This window comes from Salvelinus fontinalis, chromosome 6 (assembly GCF_029448725.1).
Source record: "Salvelinus fontinalis isolate EN_2023a chromosome 6, ASM2944872v1, whole genome shotgun sequence".
Lineage (NCBI taxonomy): Eukaryota > Metazoa > Chordata > Actinopteri > Salmoniformes > Salmonidae > Salvelinus > Salvelinus fontinalis.
In genome coordinates this window covers 515,117-533,094 of record NC_074670.1, presented here as the reverse complement: position 1 = coordinate 533,094, position 17,978 = coordinate 515,117, and the positions used below count along the sequence as shown (strand labels likewise).

Sequence of the window (17,978 nt, the reverse complement as noted above, 5' to 3'; positions counted from 1 at the left end):
ACACAGACAGATTCATTATCATTTTCACACAGTTATATATTTTCTGTTTGTCTCAACCACCATACCACAGAATTGAACTCAATAGGGGAGGGAGAGGGAGAGGGAGAGGGGGAGGGAGAGGGGGAGGGGGAGGGAGAGGGGGAGGGGGAGGGAGAGAGGGAGGGAGGGAGAGAGGGAGAGAGGGAGAGAGAGAGAGAGAGAGAGAGAGAGAGAGAGAGAGAGAGAGAGAGAGAGAGAGAGAGAGCAGTCTACTACTGTCTACTGTCTACTGTTTGCTGATGATCTGGTGCTTCTGTCACCAACCAAGGAGGGCCTACAGCAGCACCTAGATCTTCTGCACAGATTCTGTCAGACCTGGGCCCTGACAGTAAATCTCAGTAAGACCAAAATAATGGTGTTCCAAAAAAGGTCCAGTCACCAGGACCACAAATTCCATCTAGACACCGTTGCCCTAGAGCACACAAAAAACTATACATACCTCGGCCTAAACATCAGCACCACAGGTAACTTCCACAAAGCTGTGAACGATCTGAGAGACAAGGCAAGAAGGGCCTTCTATGCCATCAAAAGGAACATAAATTTCAACATACCAATTAGGATCTGGCTAAAAATACTTGAATCAGTCATAGAGCCCATTGCCCTTTATGGTTGTGAGGTCTGGGGTCCGCTCACCAACCAAGATTTCACAAAATGGGACAAACACCAAATTGAGACTCTGCATGCAGAATTCTGCAAAAATATCCTCCGTGTACAACGTAGAACACCAAATAATGCATGCAGAGCAGAATTAGGCCGATACCCACTAATTATCAAAATCCAGAAAAGAGCCGTTAAATTCTACAACCACCTAAAAGGAAGCGATTCCCAAACCTTCCATAACAAAGCCATCACCTACAGAGAGATGAACCTGGAGAAGAGTCCCCTAAGCAAGCTGGTCCTAGGGCTCTGTTCACAAACACAAACACACCCCACAGAGCCCCAGGACAACAGCACAATTAGACCCAACCAAATCATGAGAAAACAAAAAGATAATTACTTGACACATTGGAAAGAATTAACAAAAAAACAGAGCAAACTAGAATGCTATTTGGCCCTAAACAGAGAGTACACAGTGGCAGAATACCTGACCACTGTGACTGACCCAAACTTAAGGAAAGCTTTGACTATGTACAGACTCAGTGAGCATAGCCTTGCTATTGAGAAAGGCCGCCGTAGGCAGACATGGCTCTCAAGAGAAGACAGGCTATGTGCACACTGCCCACAAAATGAGGTGGAAACTGAGCTGCACTTCCTAACCTCCTGCCCAATGTATGACCATATTAGAGAGACATATTTCCCTCAGATTACACAGATCCACAAAGAATTCGAAAACAAATCCAATTTTGATAAACTCCCATATCTACTGGGTGAAATTCCACAGTGTGCCATCACAGCAGCAAGATTTGTGACCTGTTGCCACAAGAAAAGGGCAACCAGTGAAGAACAAACACCACTGTAAATACAACCCATATTTATGTTTATTTATTTTAACTTGTGTGCTTTAACCATTTGTACATTGTTACAACACTGCATATATATAATATGACATTTGTAATGTCTTTATTGTTTTGAAACTTCTGTATGTGTAATGTTTACTGTTCATTTTTATTGTTTATTTGACTTTTGTATATTACCTACCTCACTTGCTTTGGCAATGTTAACACATGTTTCCCATGCCAATAAAGCCCCTTGAATTGAATTGAATTGAATTGAGAGAGAGAGAGAGAGAGAGAGAGAGAGAGAGAATATTAAAGGACAGAAATATGTTATTTTTCCTTGACCGTCTGACATGATCTGAAAGTCAAGTGTCTGGACTATGTCATATTGTCTGGACTATGTCATGTTCTCAGAGAACTATGTTCTCTGCCTAACAAAGACGGCCTTTCTTCAGACACTGCATTGATTGGCAGTGGGACCTGTTGCTGAGCGGATGACACTGACATAGTATCTCACACACAAACACACGCGCAAGTACGAACGCACACATAGACATATACACACACACACGCAAGCACTGTCTTGCTCTCTCTCTCTCTCTTTCTCTCTCTCTGTATCTCTGTCTTGCTCTCTCTCTCTCTCTCTCTCTCTCTATCTCTGTCTTGCTCTCTCTCTCTCTCTCTCTCTCTCTCTCTGTCTCTCTCTCTCTCTCTCTCTCTCTCTCTCTCTCTCTGTCTCTCTCTCTCTCTCTCTCTCTCTCTCTCTCTCTCTCTCTCTCTCTCTCTCTCTCTCTCTCTCTGTCTCTCTCTCTCTGTCTCGCTCTGTCTCTCTCTCTCTCTCTCTCTCTCTCTCTGTATCTCTCTGTCTCTGTCTCTCTCTCTCTCTATTTCTCAGTCTGTCTTTCTCTCTGTCTGTCTGTCTTCTCTCTCCTCTCTCTCTCTCTCTTTCTCTCTCTCTCTCTTTCTCTCTCTCTCAATTTAATTCAAAGGGCTTTATTGGCATGGGAAACTTATGTTTACATTTCCAAATCAAATGGAATAGACAGTAACTTAAGTCATCATCTCCAGTCATTATTTTAGGTAAAAATTATATTTGTCTGGACCTGTTTGTGGTGGTGTGGAGAGTTATTATTGTCTTGTTGTGGTGGTGAGGAGAGTTGTTATTGTCTTGTTGTGGTGGTGTGGAGAGTTGTTATTGTCTTGTTGTGGTGGTGTGGAGAGTTGTTATTGTCTTGTTGTGGTGGTGTGGAGAGTTGTTATTGTCTTGTTGTGGTGGTGTGGAGAGTTGTTATTGTCTTGTTGTGGTGGTGAGGAGAGTTGTTATTGTCTTGTTGTGGTGGTGTGGAGAGTTGTTATTGTCTTGTTGTGGTGGTGTGGAGAGTTGTGTTATTGTCTTGTTGTGGTGGTGTGGAGAGTTGTGTTATTGTCTTGTTGGGGTGGTGTGGAGAGTTGTTATTGTCTTGTTGTGGTGGTGTGGAGAGTTGTGTTATTGTCTTGTTGTGGTGGTGTGGAGAGTTGTTATTGTCTTGTTGTGGTGGTGAGGAGAGTTGTTATTGTCTTGTTGTGGTGGTGAGGAGAGTTGTTATTGTCTTGTTGTGGTGGTGTGGAGAGTTGTGTTATTGTCTTGTTGTGGTGGTGTGGAGAGTTGTGTTATTGTCTTGTTGTGGTGGTGTGGAGAGTTGTTATTGTCTTGTTGTGGTGGTGTGGAGAGTTGTGTTATTGTCTTATTGTGGTGGTGTGGAGAGTTGTTATTGTCTTATTGTGGTGGTGTGGAGAGTTGTTATTGTCTTATTGTGGTGGTGTGGAGAGTTGTGTTATTGTCTTATTGTGGTGGTGTGGAGAGTTGTGTTATTGTCTTGTTGTGGTGGTGTGGAGAGTTGTTATTGTCTTGTTGTGGTGGTGTGGAGAGTTGTGGTATTGTCTTATTGTGGTGGTGTGGAGAGTTGTTATTGTCTTATTGTGGTGGTGTGGAGAGTTGTTATTGTCTTGTTGTGGTGGTGAGGAGAGTTGTTATTGTCTTGTTGTGGTGGTGTGGAGAGTTGTTATTGTCTTATTGTGGTGGTGAGGAGAGTTGTTATTGTCTTGTTGTGGTGGTGAGGAGAGTTGTTATTGTCTTGTTGTGGTGGTGAGGAGAGTTGTTATTGTCTTGTTGTGGTGGTGTGGAGAGTTGTGTTATTGTCTTGTTGTGGTGGTGAGGAGAGTTGTTATTGTCTTGTTGTGGTGGTGTGGAGAGTTGTTATTGTCTTGTGGTGGTGTGGAGAGTTGTGTTATTGTCTTGTTGTGGTGGTGAGGAGAGTTGTTATTGTCTTGTGGTGGTGTGGAGAGTTGTGTTATTGTCTTGTTGTGGTGGTGTGGAGAGTTGTTATTGTCTTGTGGTGGTGTGGAGAGTTGTGCTATTGTCTTGTTGTGGTGGTGAGGAGAGTTGTTATTGTCTTGTGGTGGTGTGGAGAGTTGTGTTATTGTCTTGTTGTGGTGGTGTGGAGAGTTGTTATTGTCTTGTTGTGGTGGTGAGGAGAGTTGTTATTGTCTTGTGGTGGTGTGGAGAGTTGTGTTATTGTCTTGTTGTGGTGGTGTGGAGAGTTGTTATTGTCTTGTGGTGGTGTGGAGAGTTGTTATTGTCTTGTTGTGGTGTTGAGGAGAGTTGTTATTGTCTTGTGGTGGTGTGGAGAGTTGTTATTGTCTTATTGTGGTGGTGTGGAGAGTTGTTATTGTCTTGTTGTGGTGGTGAGGAGAGTTGTTATTGTCTTGTTGTGGTGGTGTGGAGAGTTGTTATTGTCTTGTTGTGGTGGTGAGGAGAGTTGTTATTGTCTTATTGTGGTGGTGTGGAGAGTTGTGTTATTGTCTTGTTGTGGTGTTGAGGAGAGTTGTTATTGTCTTATTGTGGTGGTGTGGAGAGTTGTGTTATTGTCTTGTTGTGGTGGTGTGGAGAGTTGTGTTATTGTCTTGTTGTGGTGGTGTGGAGAGTTGTGTTATTGTCTTATTGAGTTGTGTTATGACATAGCTCAGTGAAACTATGATATGGATTCCTGTGGGTCAATCTCTCACAACTCTACATGTTACTATTCCAGCGCGGACACAAGAAGCCCACACGCCTGTAGCATGATCTCAGATTCCACTCCAATGTGGCAGCTAAAACATTACATCAGTTTTCTTTATATTAGTATTTTGTTTTTATGGTGGAGCTTATGTGCCTCAGCCCCACCACTCTAATGACTAGGCCCCATTTGGTTTTGGTTAAACTTGACATCAAATAACCTTTTTATGTGTAATGGGTTGATAATTACTTTACAGGCTGTTATTATTACTGTAATACGGGACCTAACGGTGGGCCTGTAGTTAGTCAGCTCTCCTCTTGCCATTCGGTCAGCCACTGAAGCCATCAGCTACGTTGCTCTCTCATGTGCAGCTCAAACAGGGTCCATCACACTGAGGCTTTCAATGGAGAGCCAGCCAGCTGGGGCAGAAAACCAAGGCTAAACTTCTGACTTAACTGACGTGGCTTTTCTTCAGGATCCCTGACATTAGGACATGAAGGAGTCTCCCATGCCTCAGCTTTGACATCGGGATTCTGCTGTGTCATGGTGATGGGGACTCATGACAACCACGGTTTTAGTTTAGTTTGTCCCCTGCAGGTCTTTACTCACTACTCAATGTCCTCTAGAGTGTTTCACTTTAACCTGGGGGGTTCCTTTGATGTGGTGACTGTAGGAAGAGGTGGAGGGAGGGATGAATGGAGGGAGGCAGGCAAAGACGACAGACAACTCTCAACACAGTGGGTGGTGGTGTTTGTTCTGCTGAAGTAAATAAAATACGCTCCCATAACAACTCTCCCCTCCCCTCCTCTCCCCTCCCCTCCCCTCCCCTCTCCTCTCCTCTCCTCTCCTCTCCTCTCCTCTCCTCTCCTCTCCTTTAAATTGATTGTTCAGAGAATCAAAGGCAAATTTAAACAAACCTGAGCCAGCAAGGTAATCCTCAGAGGACGAACATCAATAAATGAATCTAGATAATTCATTACTATTACAAATGACAAAACTACATTATTTGAATGTAGTTGTTTTATAATTCCTCCAGAGTTGATTGTTTGATGTCTGGGAGGTGTTTGAACTTCACAGAACTTACATCACTTCTATCACTTCACTGCTGGAAGGTAATACAGCACCACTGTCTGCACTGCCCCAATACAATACATTACAATAAAATAACATTACCATACAATTACATTACCATACAATACAATGCAATGCAATACATTACCATACATTACATTACCATACAATACAATGCAATGCAATACATTAGCATACAATACAATACATTACCATACAATACATTGCATTACAATGCATCATAATACATTACAATGCAACACATTGCAATACATTACATCACAATACAATACATTACAACACAACACAATACATTACAATACAATACATTACAACACAACACAATACATTACCATACAATACAATGCAATACATTACCATACAATACAATACATTACCATACAATACAATACAATACACTACATTACAATACAATACAATACAATACCATACATTACCATACAATACAATACACCACCATACAATACAATACAATACAATGCATCACCATACAATGCAATGCAATACATTACAATACAGTATTTTACAATACAATGCATTACCATACAATACAATGCAACACAATACATTGCAGTACAATGCATTACCATACAATACAATACATTACAATACAATGCAATACAATACATTACCATACAATGCAATACATCGCAATGCAATACATTACATTACAATACAATACAATACATTACACTACACACTACACACACTACATTACAATACAATGCAAAACATTGTCATACAATGCAATGCAATACAATACAATGCAATACATTATATTACAATACATTACAATACAATACAATACATTACAATACATTACAGTACAATCCAATACATTACAATACAATGCATTACATTGTCATACAATACAATGCAATACATTACATTACAATACAATACAATACATTACAATACCATGCATTACAATACAATGCATTACATTGCCATACAATGCAATACATTACAGTACAATACATTACATTACAATGCATTACAATACATTACAATACAATACATTACAATACATTACAATACAATACATTGCAATATATTACATTACACTACACTACATTACAATACATTACAATACAATACATTACAATACAATACAATACACTACATTACAGTACAATACAATACATTACAATACATTACAATACATTACCATACAATGCAATACAATACAATACAATACATTACCATACAATACATTACAATACAATACATGACATTACAATACATTACACTACATTACATTACACTACATTACACTACAATGCAATACAATACATTACATTACATTACATTACAATGACGTATGTTAAGTAAAGGAATGTCTTGAGAGAGGTGATGGGGTAGTCCTCTACACTGCAGTTGTCGTCCTCCCTAAACCTGATTTATTGACTGCTGCGGAATCCTTCCATTAACCCAGTGTGTTGGAGTGTGCGTGTGTGTGTGTGTGTGTGTGTGTGTGTGTGTGTGTGTGTGTGTGTGTGTGTGCGTGCATATGTGTGTGTGTGTTTAACAACTCAAACTCTTATCTCTTCCAGAGCTGGCTTCTAGAGAGGTCGTTTTCCCACGCGCTCTAAGCTGAAGTCTGGCTGGTCTGGACAGCATCCCACCGTGGCCGAGTCTCTTCTACCATGTTTTTTTCTGGTTCTTCCTCCAAGACGAGTGATGTTAAGAAACACCACTGTGTCTGGGATGATAGCATTAGTGTTACACAGCATTAGTGTTACAGACAGACTGCTTACTGTCCGTTACAGTATGGGTCTGCTGTGTGATGTCGTTTCTGTCTGTTCTATAGTCTGAATGTTCAATAAAAACTTACCGTGAAAATAACCGTCTGGAAAGGTTCCTTTCTGTCCCGTATTTTGAAGCACATTTTGCATTTACGTTGTTGTCTTGGACCAAATCTGCACACCAAAAGTCTCACGATATTCACGTTCTTATTCATGACCTCTGACGAAATGTTTCCTCAACTTATCTACATTCTTGGCATATTGTTTTCTGATGTCATTTTCTCCCGCTGTCTGGTTGTCCTGCAGTGGAGCTGTTTGTCTGTACGACTCAGGTCATAGCTGACATAGGGACACGTGTTCTCCTGTCTGTACGACTCAGGTCATAGCTGACATAGTGACCCGTGTTCTCCTGTCTTACCCTCTTTCCAGCGGATCCTTTTGTCTGTACGACTCAGGCCATAGCTGACAATAGTGACCCGTGTTCTCCTGTCTTACCCTCTTTCCAGCGGATCCTTTTGTCTGTACGACTCAGGCCATAGCTGACAATAGTGACCCGTGTTCTCCTGTCTGTACGACTCAGGTCATAGCTGACAATAGTGACCCGTGTTCTCCTGTCTTACCATCTTTCCAGCGGATCCTTTTGTCTGTACGACTCAGGCCAAAGCTGACATAGTGATCCTGGTGGATGGATCCTGGAGCATCGGCAGGCTCAACTTCCGCTTGGTCCGCATGTTCCTGGAGAACCTGGTCAGCGCTTTCAGCGTCGGGATCGACCAGACCAGGATAGGTAAGCAGTAGCATCACTGTCTGTTATTGACCAGGATAGGTAAGCAGTAGCATCACTGTCTGTTATTGACCAGGATAGGTAAGCAGTAGCATCACTGTCTATTATTGACCAGGATAGGTAAGCAGTAGCATCACTGTCTGTTATTGACCAGGATAGGTAAGCAGTAGCATCACTGTCTGTTATTGACCAGGATAGGTAAGCAGTAGCATCACTGTCTGTTATTGACCAGGATAGGTAAGCAGTAGCATCACTGTCTATTATTGACCAGGATAGGTAAGCAGTAGCATCACTGTCTGTTATTGACCAGGATAGGTAAGCAGTAGCATCACTGTCTGTTATTGACCGGGATAGGTAAGCAGTAGCATCACTGTCTGTTATTGACCAGGATAGGTAAGCAGTAGCATCACTGTCTGTTATTGACCAGGATAGGTAAGCAGTAGCATCACTGTCTGTTATTGACCAGGATAGGTAAGCAGTAGCATCACTGTCTGTTATTGACCAGGATAGGTAAGCAGTAGCATCACTGTCTGTTATTGACCAGGATAGGTAAGCAGTAGCATCACTGTCTGTTATTGACCAGGATAGGTAAGCAGTAGCATCACTGTCTGTTATTGACCAGGATAGGTAAGCAGTATCATCACTGTCTGTTATTGACCAGGATAGGTAAGCAGTAGCATCACTGTCTGTTATTGACCAGGATAGGTAAGCAGTAGCATCACTGTCTGTTATTGACCAGGATAGGTAAGCAGTAGCATCACTGTCTGTTATTGACCAGGATAGGTAAGCAGTAGCATCACTGTCTGTTATTGACCAGGATAGGTAAGCAGTAGCATCACTGTCTATTATTGACCAGGATAGGTAAGCAGTAGCATCACTGTCTGTTATTGACCAGGATAGGTAAGCAGTAGCATCACTGTCTGTTATTGACCGGGATAGGTAAGCAGTAGCATCACTGTCTGTTATTGACCAGGATAGGTAAGCAGTAGCATCACTGTCTATTATTGACCAGGATAGGTAAGCAGTAGCATCACTGTCTATTATTGACCAGGATAGGTAAGCAGTAGCATCACTGTCTGATATTGACCAGGATAGGTAAGCAGTAGCATCACTGTCTGTTATTGACCGGGATAGGTAAGCAGTAGCATCACTGTCTATTATTGACCAGGATAGGTAAGCAGTAGCATCACTGTCTGTTATTGACCAGGATAGGTAAGCAGTAGCATCACTGTCTATTATTGACCAGGATAGGTAAGCAGTAGCATCACTGTCTATTATTGACCAGGATAGGTAAGCAGTAGCATCACTGTCTATTATTGACCAGGATAGGTAAGCAGTAGCATCACTGTCTGTTATTGACCAGGATAGGTAAGCAGTAGCATCACTGTCTGATATTGACCAGGATAGGTAAGCAGTAGCATCACTGTCTGTTATTGACCAGGATAGGTAAGCAGTAGCATCACTGTCTATTATTGACCAGGATAGGTAAGCAGTAGCATCACTGTCTGTTATTGACCAGGATAGGTAAGCAGTAGCATCACTGTCTGTTATTGACCAGGATAGGTAAGCAGTAGCATCACTGTCTGTTATTGACCAGGATAGGTAAGCAGTAGCATCACTGTCTGTTATTGACCAGGATAGGTAAGCAGTATCATCATTATTGACCAGGATAGGTAAGCAGTAGCATCACTGTCTATTATTGACCAGGATAGGTAAGCAGTAGACTGTACTGTCACAGGGTTCAATAGCCTTACTGTACTGTACGGTCACAGGGTTCAATAGCCTTACTGTACTGTACGGTCACAGGGTTCAATAGCCTTACTGTACTGTCACAGGGTTCAATAGCCTTACTGTACTGTCACAGGGTTCAATAGCCTTACTGTACTGTCACAGGGTTCAATAGCCTTACTGTACTGTCACAGGGTTCAATAGCCTTACCCTACTGTCACACGGTTCAATAGCCTTACTGTACTGTACTGTCACAGGGTTCAATAGCCTTACTGTACTGTCACAGGGTTCAATAGCCTTACTGTACTGTCACAGGGTTCAATAGCCTTACTGTACTGTCACAGGGTTCAATAGCCTTACTGTACTGTCACAGAGTTCAATAGCCTTACTGTACTGTCACAGGGTTCAATACCCTTACTGTACTGTCACAGGGTTCAATAGCCTTACTGTACTGTCACAGGGTTCAATAGCCTTACTGTACTGTCACAGGGTTCAATAGCCTTACTGTACTGTCACAGGGTTCAATAGCCTTACTGTAGTGTACTGTCACAGGGTTCAATAACCTTACTGTACTGTATTGTCACAGGGTTCAATAGCCTTACTGTACTGTACTGTCACAGGGTTCAATAGCCTTACTGTACTGTACTGTCACAGGGTTCAATAGCCTTACTGTACTGTCACAGGGTTCAATAGCCTGGTCAGATGCAGGTGTGAAGTATATTCCCTTATGTACTCCTTATCCTAAAATGAAATCTATATTATTGTATTGTACTGTTTTCCCTCCCAGGTCTGGCCCAGTACAGTGGGGACCCCAGGATAGAGTGGCATCTGAATGCCTTCGCCACTAAAGATGCAGTCCTGGATGCTGTGAAGAACCTGCCCTATAAGGGAGGCAACACACTGACAGGTACACTACACCAGCAGCTCCCTCTGACTTCATCCCTAATGGACAGGTACACTACTCCAGCAGCTCCCTCTGACTTCATCCCTAATGGACAGGTACACTACACCAGCAGCTCCCTCTGACTTCATCCCTAATGGACAGGTACACTACACCAGCAGCTCCCTCTGACTTCATCCCTAATGGACAGGTACACTACACCAGCAGCTCCCTCTGACTTCATCCCTAATGGACAGGTACACTACACCAGCAGCTCCCTCTGACTTCATCCCTAATGGACAGGTACACTACACCAGCAGCTCCCTCTGACTTCATCCCTAATGGACAGGTACACTACACCAGCAGCCCTCTGACTTCATCCCTAATGGACAGGTACACTACACCAGCAGCTCCCTCTGACTTCATCCCTAATGGACAGGTACACTACACCAGCAGCCCTCTGACTTCATCCCTAATGGACAGGTACACTACACCAGCAGCTCCCTCTGACTTCATCCCTAATGGACAGGTACACTACACCAGCAGCTCCCTCTGACTTCATTCCTAATGGACAGGTACACTACACCAGCAGCTCCCTCTGACTTCATCCCTAATGACAGCTATGGAAAGGTCACAGTAGATTTAGCCCAGAGGGGGATGTTTAGCAATGCTTAATACACAATCTACACACACGTATTGAAATCTGTTTATAGATTTGTGCATGAATATAAAACGTTTTGTTAAGGGTAACAAGAGTTAGTGAGGGAAGGCTTTATGACTTTTAGTAGCATCAACCAGTGGAGCCATCATCAGGGAACTGTGTCTATCTGTCTATCTGTCTATCTGTCTATCTATCTATCTATCTATCTATCTATCTATCTATCTATCTATCTATCTATCTATCTATCTATCTATCTATCTATCTATCTATCTATCTATCTATCTATCTATCTGTCTGTCTGTCTGTCTGTCTGTCTGTCTGTCTGTCTGTCTGTCTGTCTGTCTGTCTGTCTGTCTGTCTGTCTGTCTGTCTGTCTGTCTGTCTGTCTGTCTGTCTGTCTGTCTGTCTGTCTGTCTGTCTGTCTGTCTGTCTGTCTGTCTGTCTGTCTGTCTGTCTGTCTGTCTGTCTGTCTGTCTGTCTGTCTGTCTGTCTGTCTGTCTGTCTGTCTGTCTGTCTGTCTGTCTGTCTGTCTGTCTGTCTGTCTGTCTGTCTGTCTGTCTGTCTGTCTGTCTGTCTGTCTGTCTGTCTGTCTGTCTGTCTGTCTGTCTGTCTGTCTGTCTGTCTGTCTGTCTGTCTGTCTGTCTGTCTGTCTGTCTGTCTGTCTGTCTGTCTGTCTGTCTGTCTGTCTGTCTGTCTGTCTGTCTGTCTGTCTGTCTGTCTGTCTGTCTGTCTGTCTGTCTGTCTGTCTGTCTGTCTGTCTGTCTGTCTGTCTGTCTGTCTGTCTGTCTGTCTGTCTGTCTGTCTGTCTGTCTGTCTGTCTGTCTGTCTGTCTGTCTGTCTGTCTGTCTGTCTGTCTGTCTGTCTGTCTGTCTGTCTGTCTGTCTGTCTGTCTGTCTGTCTGTCTGTCTGTCTGTCTGTCTGTCTGTCTGTCTGTCTGTCTGTCTGTCTGTCTGTCTGTCTGTCTGTCTGTCTGTCTGTCTGTCTGTCTGTCTGTCTGTCTGTCTGTCTGTCTGTCTGTCTGTCTGTCTGTCTGTCTGTCTGTCTGTCTGTCTGTCTGTCTGTCTGTCTGTCTGTCTGTCTGTCTGTCTGTCTGTCTGTCTGTCTGTCTGTCTGTCTGTCTGTCTGTCTAGCTGTCTAGCTGTCTAGCTGTCTAGCTGTCTAGCTGTCTAGCTGTCTAGCTGTCTGTCTGTCTAGCTGTCTAGCTGTCTGTCTGTCTGTCTGTCTGTCTGTCTGTCTGTCTGTCTGTCTGTCTGTCTGTCTGTCTGTCTGTCTGTCTGTCTGTCTAGCTGTCTGTCTAGCTGTCTAGCTGTCTGTCTAGCTGTCTAGCTGTCTGTCTAGCTGTCTAGCTGTCTGTCTAGCTGTCTAGCTGTCTAGCTGTCTGTCTGTCTGTCTGTAGCTGTCTAGCTGTCTAGCTGTCTAGCTGTCTAGCTGTCTGTCTAGCTGTCTGTCTAACTGTGTAACTGTCTAGCTGTGTAACTGTCTATCTGTGTGTCTGTCTAGCTGTCTGTCTAGCTGTGTAACTGTCTATCTGTGTGTCTGTCTATCTGTCTGTCTAGCTGTGTAACTGTCTATCTGTGTGTCTGTCTAACTGAACTGTGTAACTCTTTATATATCTGTGTGTGTCTGGGTACACCGAGTGTACAAAACATTAGGAACACCTTCCTAATATTGAGTTGCACCCCCCTTAGCCCTCAGAACAGCCTCAGTTCATCAGGACATGGACTCTACAAGGTGTTTAAAGCGTTCCACAGGGATGATGGCGCATGTCGACTCCAATGCTTCCCACAGTTGTGTCAAGTTGCCCTTAATGTCCTTTGGGTGGAGGACCATTCTTGATACACACAGGAAACTGTTGCGTGTGAAAAACCCAGCAGCATTGAAGTTCTTGGTACCTACCACTCCCCATTCATAGGCACTTAAATATTTTGTCTTTTCCATTCACCCTTTGAATGGCACACAATCCATGTCTCAATTGTCTCAAGGCTTAAAAATCCTTATTTAACGTGTCTCCTCCCCTTCATCTACACTGATTGAAGTGGATTTAACAAGTGACATCAATAAGGGATTATAGCTTTCACCTAGATTCACCTGGTCAGTCTATGTTATGGAAAGAGCAGGTGTTCATAATGTTTTGTCCACTCAGTGTATCTGTGTATTTCTGTGTACCTCTGTAGGCCTGGCCCTGACCTATATCCTGGAGAACAGCTTCAAGCCCGAGTCAGGCTCCAGGAGCGGCGTACCCAAAGTCGGTATCCTAATCACAGATGGGAAGTCCCAGGATGACGTGATCCCCCCTGCCCAGAGCCTGAGGGACGCTGGCATCGAACTCTTCGCCATTGGTAGGACTAGATTCATGCTGTGAGACTTGATGCTGTCGGTAGGACACAGTTAGTGTGCCTTGTATGTTGTTTTAGAGGTAAAGGCTGACATGGTGACACATTTGGATACACTTTTGTCCTTTGTGCTATGTTAAGGGAAACAAAAGGAAATGGATAGATCTTGATCTTAATCTAAATCTTGATTTAAATCTTGATCTAAATCTTAATCTAGATCTTAATATTGATCTAAATCTTAATCTTGATCTAAATCTGGATCTAAATCTTAACTTTTTCTGGATCTAAATTTTGATCTTAATCTTGATCTAAATCTTAATCTTGATTTAAATCTTGATCTAAATTTTAATCTAGATCTTAATCTTGATCTAAATCTTAATCTAGATCTAAATCTGGATCTAAATCTTAATCTCAATCTTGATCTTGATCTTAGTGCTCTCTCTCCCTGTGTGCAGGTGTAAAGAATGCTGATGAGAATGAGCTGAGGGCCATAGCTTCTGAGCCTGACAACACTCATGTGTACAACGTGGCAGACTTCAGCATCATGAGCTCTATCATAGAGGGACTGACCCAGATAGTCTGTGAACGGGTAGAGGAGCAGGACAAGGAGATCAAAGGTGAACAAACCAAATCAGAGAGCAAAGATGTTGACACTTCAGCATCATGAGCTCCATCATAGAGGGACTGACCCAGATAGTCTGTGAACGGGTAGAGGAGCAGGACAAGGAGATCAAAGGTGAACAAACCAAATCAGAGAGCAAAGATGTTGACACTTCAGCATCATGAGCTCCATCATAGAGGGACTGACCCAGATAGTCTGTGAACGGGTAGAGGAGCAGGACAAGGAGATCAAAGGTGAACAAACCAAATCAGAGAGCAAAGATGTTGACACTTCAGCATCATGAGCTCCATCATAGAGGGACTGACCCAGATAGTCTGTGAACGGTTAGAGGAGCAGGACAAGGAGATCAAAGGTGAACAAACCAAATCAGAGAGCAAAGATGTTGACACTTCAGCATCATGAGCTCCATCATAGAGGGACTGACCCAGATAGTCTGTGAACGGGTAGAGGAGCAGGACAAGGAGATCAAAGGTGAACAAACCAAATCAGAGAGCAAAGATGTTGACACTTCAGCATCATGAGCTCCATCATAGAGGGACTGACCCAGATAGTCTGTGAACGGGTAGAGGAGCAGGACAAGGAGATCAAAGGTGAACAAACCAAATCAGAGAGCAGAGATGTTAACACTTCAGTCGTCATACTAGTGTATATCTTTACAGTACATATCCAGTCTTCAGTCCTCATACTACTGTATATCTTTACAGTACATACCCAGTCTTCAGTCCTCATACTACTGTATATCTTTACAGTACATACCCAGTCTTCAGTCCTCATACTACTGTATATCTTTACAGTACATACCCAGTCTTCAGTCCTCATACTACTGTATATCTTTACAGTACATACCCAGTCTTCAGTCCTCATACTACTGTATATCTTTACAGTACATACCCAGTCTTCAGTCCTCATACTACTGTGTATCTTTACAGTACATACCCAGTCTTCAGTCCTCATACTACTGTGTATCTTTACAGTACATACCCAGTCTTCAGTCCTCATACTACTGTATATCTTTACAGTACATACCCAGTCTTCAGTCCTCATACTACTGTGTATCTTTACAGTACATACCCAGTCTTCAGTCCTCATACTACTGTATATCTTTACAGTACATACCCAGTCTTCAGTCCTCATACTACTGTATATCTTTACAGTACATACCCAGTCTTCAGTCCTCATACTACTGTGTATCTTTACAGTACATACCCAGTCTTCAGTCCTCATACTACTGTGTATCTTTACAGTACATACCCAGTCTTCAGTCCTCATACTACTGTGTATCTTTACAGTACATACCCAGTCTTCAGTCCTCATACTACTGTGTATCTTTACAGTACATACCCAGTCTTCAGTCCTCATACTACTGTATATCTTTACAGTACATACCCAGTCTTCAGTCCTCATACTACTGTGTATCTTTACAGTACATACCCAGTCTTCAGTCCTCATACTACTGTGTATCTTTACAGTACATACCCAGTCTTCAGTCCTCATACTACTGTGTATCTTTACAGTACATACCCAGTCTTCAGTCCTCATACTACTGTGTATCTTTACAGTACATACCCAGTCTTCAGTCCTCATACTACTGTGTATCTTTACAGTACATACCCAGTCTTCAGTCCTCATACTACTGTGTATCTTTACAGTACATACCCAGTCTTCAGTCCTCATACTACTGTATATCTTTACAGTACATACCCAGTCTTCAGTCCTCATACTACTGTGTATCTTTACAGTACATACTGTCTCATTCACTTAGACATAGTGCCCAGTGTCTTTAATATTGAGCAGACCTCAGGTTGTCACGACAAATCTGAGCTGAAATAACTCCTGTCTGTTTGATACACTTCATACTTAATCATCATGCAGAATCATCATACTGCTGTCCATATGTAGTGCATACTGAATAAACACGCACTTAGACATTCACACTTAGAGAAAAGGGTTCCAAAAGGGTTCTTCGGCTGTCCCCATAGGAATACCTTTATTGGTTACAGGTAGAACCATTCTGGGTTCCATTTAGAACCCTCTATGGAAAGAGTTTAGAACCCAAAAGGGTTCCATGTAGAACCTGGAGCCAAAAGGGTTCTAGTTGGAACCAAAAATAGTTCTTCATAGGGTTCTCCTATGGGGACAGCCGAAGAACCCTTTTAGGTTCTAGATAGCATATTTTATTTCTAAGAGTGTACTGTACAAACTTTCCATACCATGCATTCTCTGACGATCCGTTGTAATGTATCTCCAGAGGAGACGGCAGAACAGGAGACACAGGGAGCTCCTCAGGACCGAGGGACATCAACATGTCCATACAGTATACTGTACAGTCTTTCACCTTACATGATGCTATCCTGTACTATCTGAATGTCTGTTCCTCCAGGAGAGTCTGCAGAGCAGGAGACACAGGGGGCCCCTCAGGACCTAGTGACATCAGAGGTGACAGCAAGGAGTTTCAGGGTGTCCTGGAGTCACGCTCCCGGCAGTGTAGAGAAGTACCGTGTGGTGTACTACCCTGCTACCCAGGGAGGACGGCCTGAAGAGGTATTACACACTCTATCTTACTCTCCCACCCAATAGTGTTTGATGTCCATCTGCTGCAGGTGAAACCAAAGGGGTTGGAACCCAAATTATTTTCAAATTGTTTCGTTCTGAATAGAATCACAATTTTTTATCGTTCCGTTCCACTGTTCCAAACAGAGAAATAAAGTTCTGAATAGAATCACCATTCTTTATCGTTCCGTTCCACTGTTCCAAACAGAGAAATAAAGTTCTGAATAGAATCACCATTCTTTATCGTTCCGTTCCACTGTTCCAAACAGAGAAATAAAGTTCTGAATAGAATCACCATTCTTTATCGTTCCGTTCCACTGTTCCGAACAGAGAAATAAAGTTCTGAATAGAATCACCATTCTTTATCGTTCCGTTCCACTGTTCCGAACAGAAAAATAAAGGTCTGAACCGGTTCAAACCCTAAAAAAGTACCAGTTTATATTTTTTATTTCTGTTCCTTTTTTAACGTTTAAAATCGACAGTTGTTTACATTTAGCTCATTAAATGACTTCACCAATCAGTGCAGATAGAGCAGGCAAGATGTGATTGACATTTTGCGGGCGGGGAGAGTGTGCAGGAGAGGGTGGAGGAGGAGGCTTGAAGCGCTGGGCATCTTGTTATGACGTGCATTATCTGACACAGGTCCACAGAATTATACCTAGGAGGAGCGGCTTCTATGGAGGAACTTTGAATGTCCTTTGAGCTAGCTAGCTAACAAGCTTGTGTGTGCAGAGCGGCACCAGAATTAAAAACATGTCTTACCTTTTTGTAGTTAGTAAATCCAGTTAGTAAGTCCAGGTAGACACTGGAATAAGTCTCTTGAGTGACAGAGTGAGGGCTTTGCACAGGCGCTTTGTTGCATTCTTTTGTGGGACTGGAACATAAGACAACGTTGTTAACTGGTTCCCATGCTTTTAAAATAACGGTTCTGTTCCGGAACAGCATGGATCACTTTCGTTCCAGGTTCCGTTTCTGTTCCTTGAAAAATGTACATTACTGGATGTATTCACTCCAAATGTTCAGGCTCTCTGTATCTCTCTGACCCAGTCTCTGTGTATCTCTCTGACCCAGTC

The 17,978-nt window shown here is 42.8% G+C and overlaps 1 pseudogene; it reads left to right on the top strand.

Annotated features, from left to right (window-relative positions):
• The first annotated feature begins 5,125 nt into the window (after positions 1-5,125).
• Positions 5,126-17,978, top strand: part of LOC129856747 (collagen alpha-1(XIV) chain-like) — a 194,571-nt pseudogene continuing 181,718 nt past the window's right edge.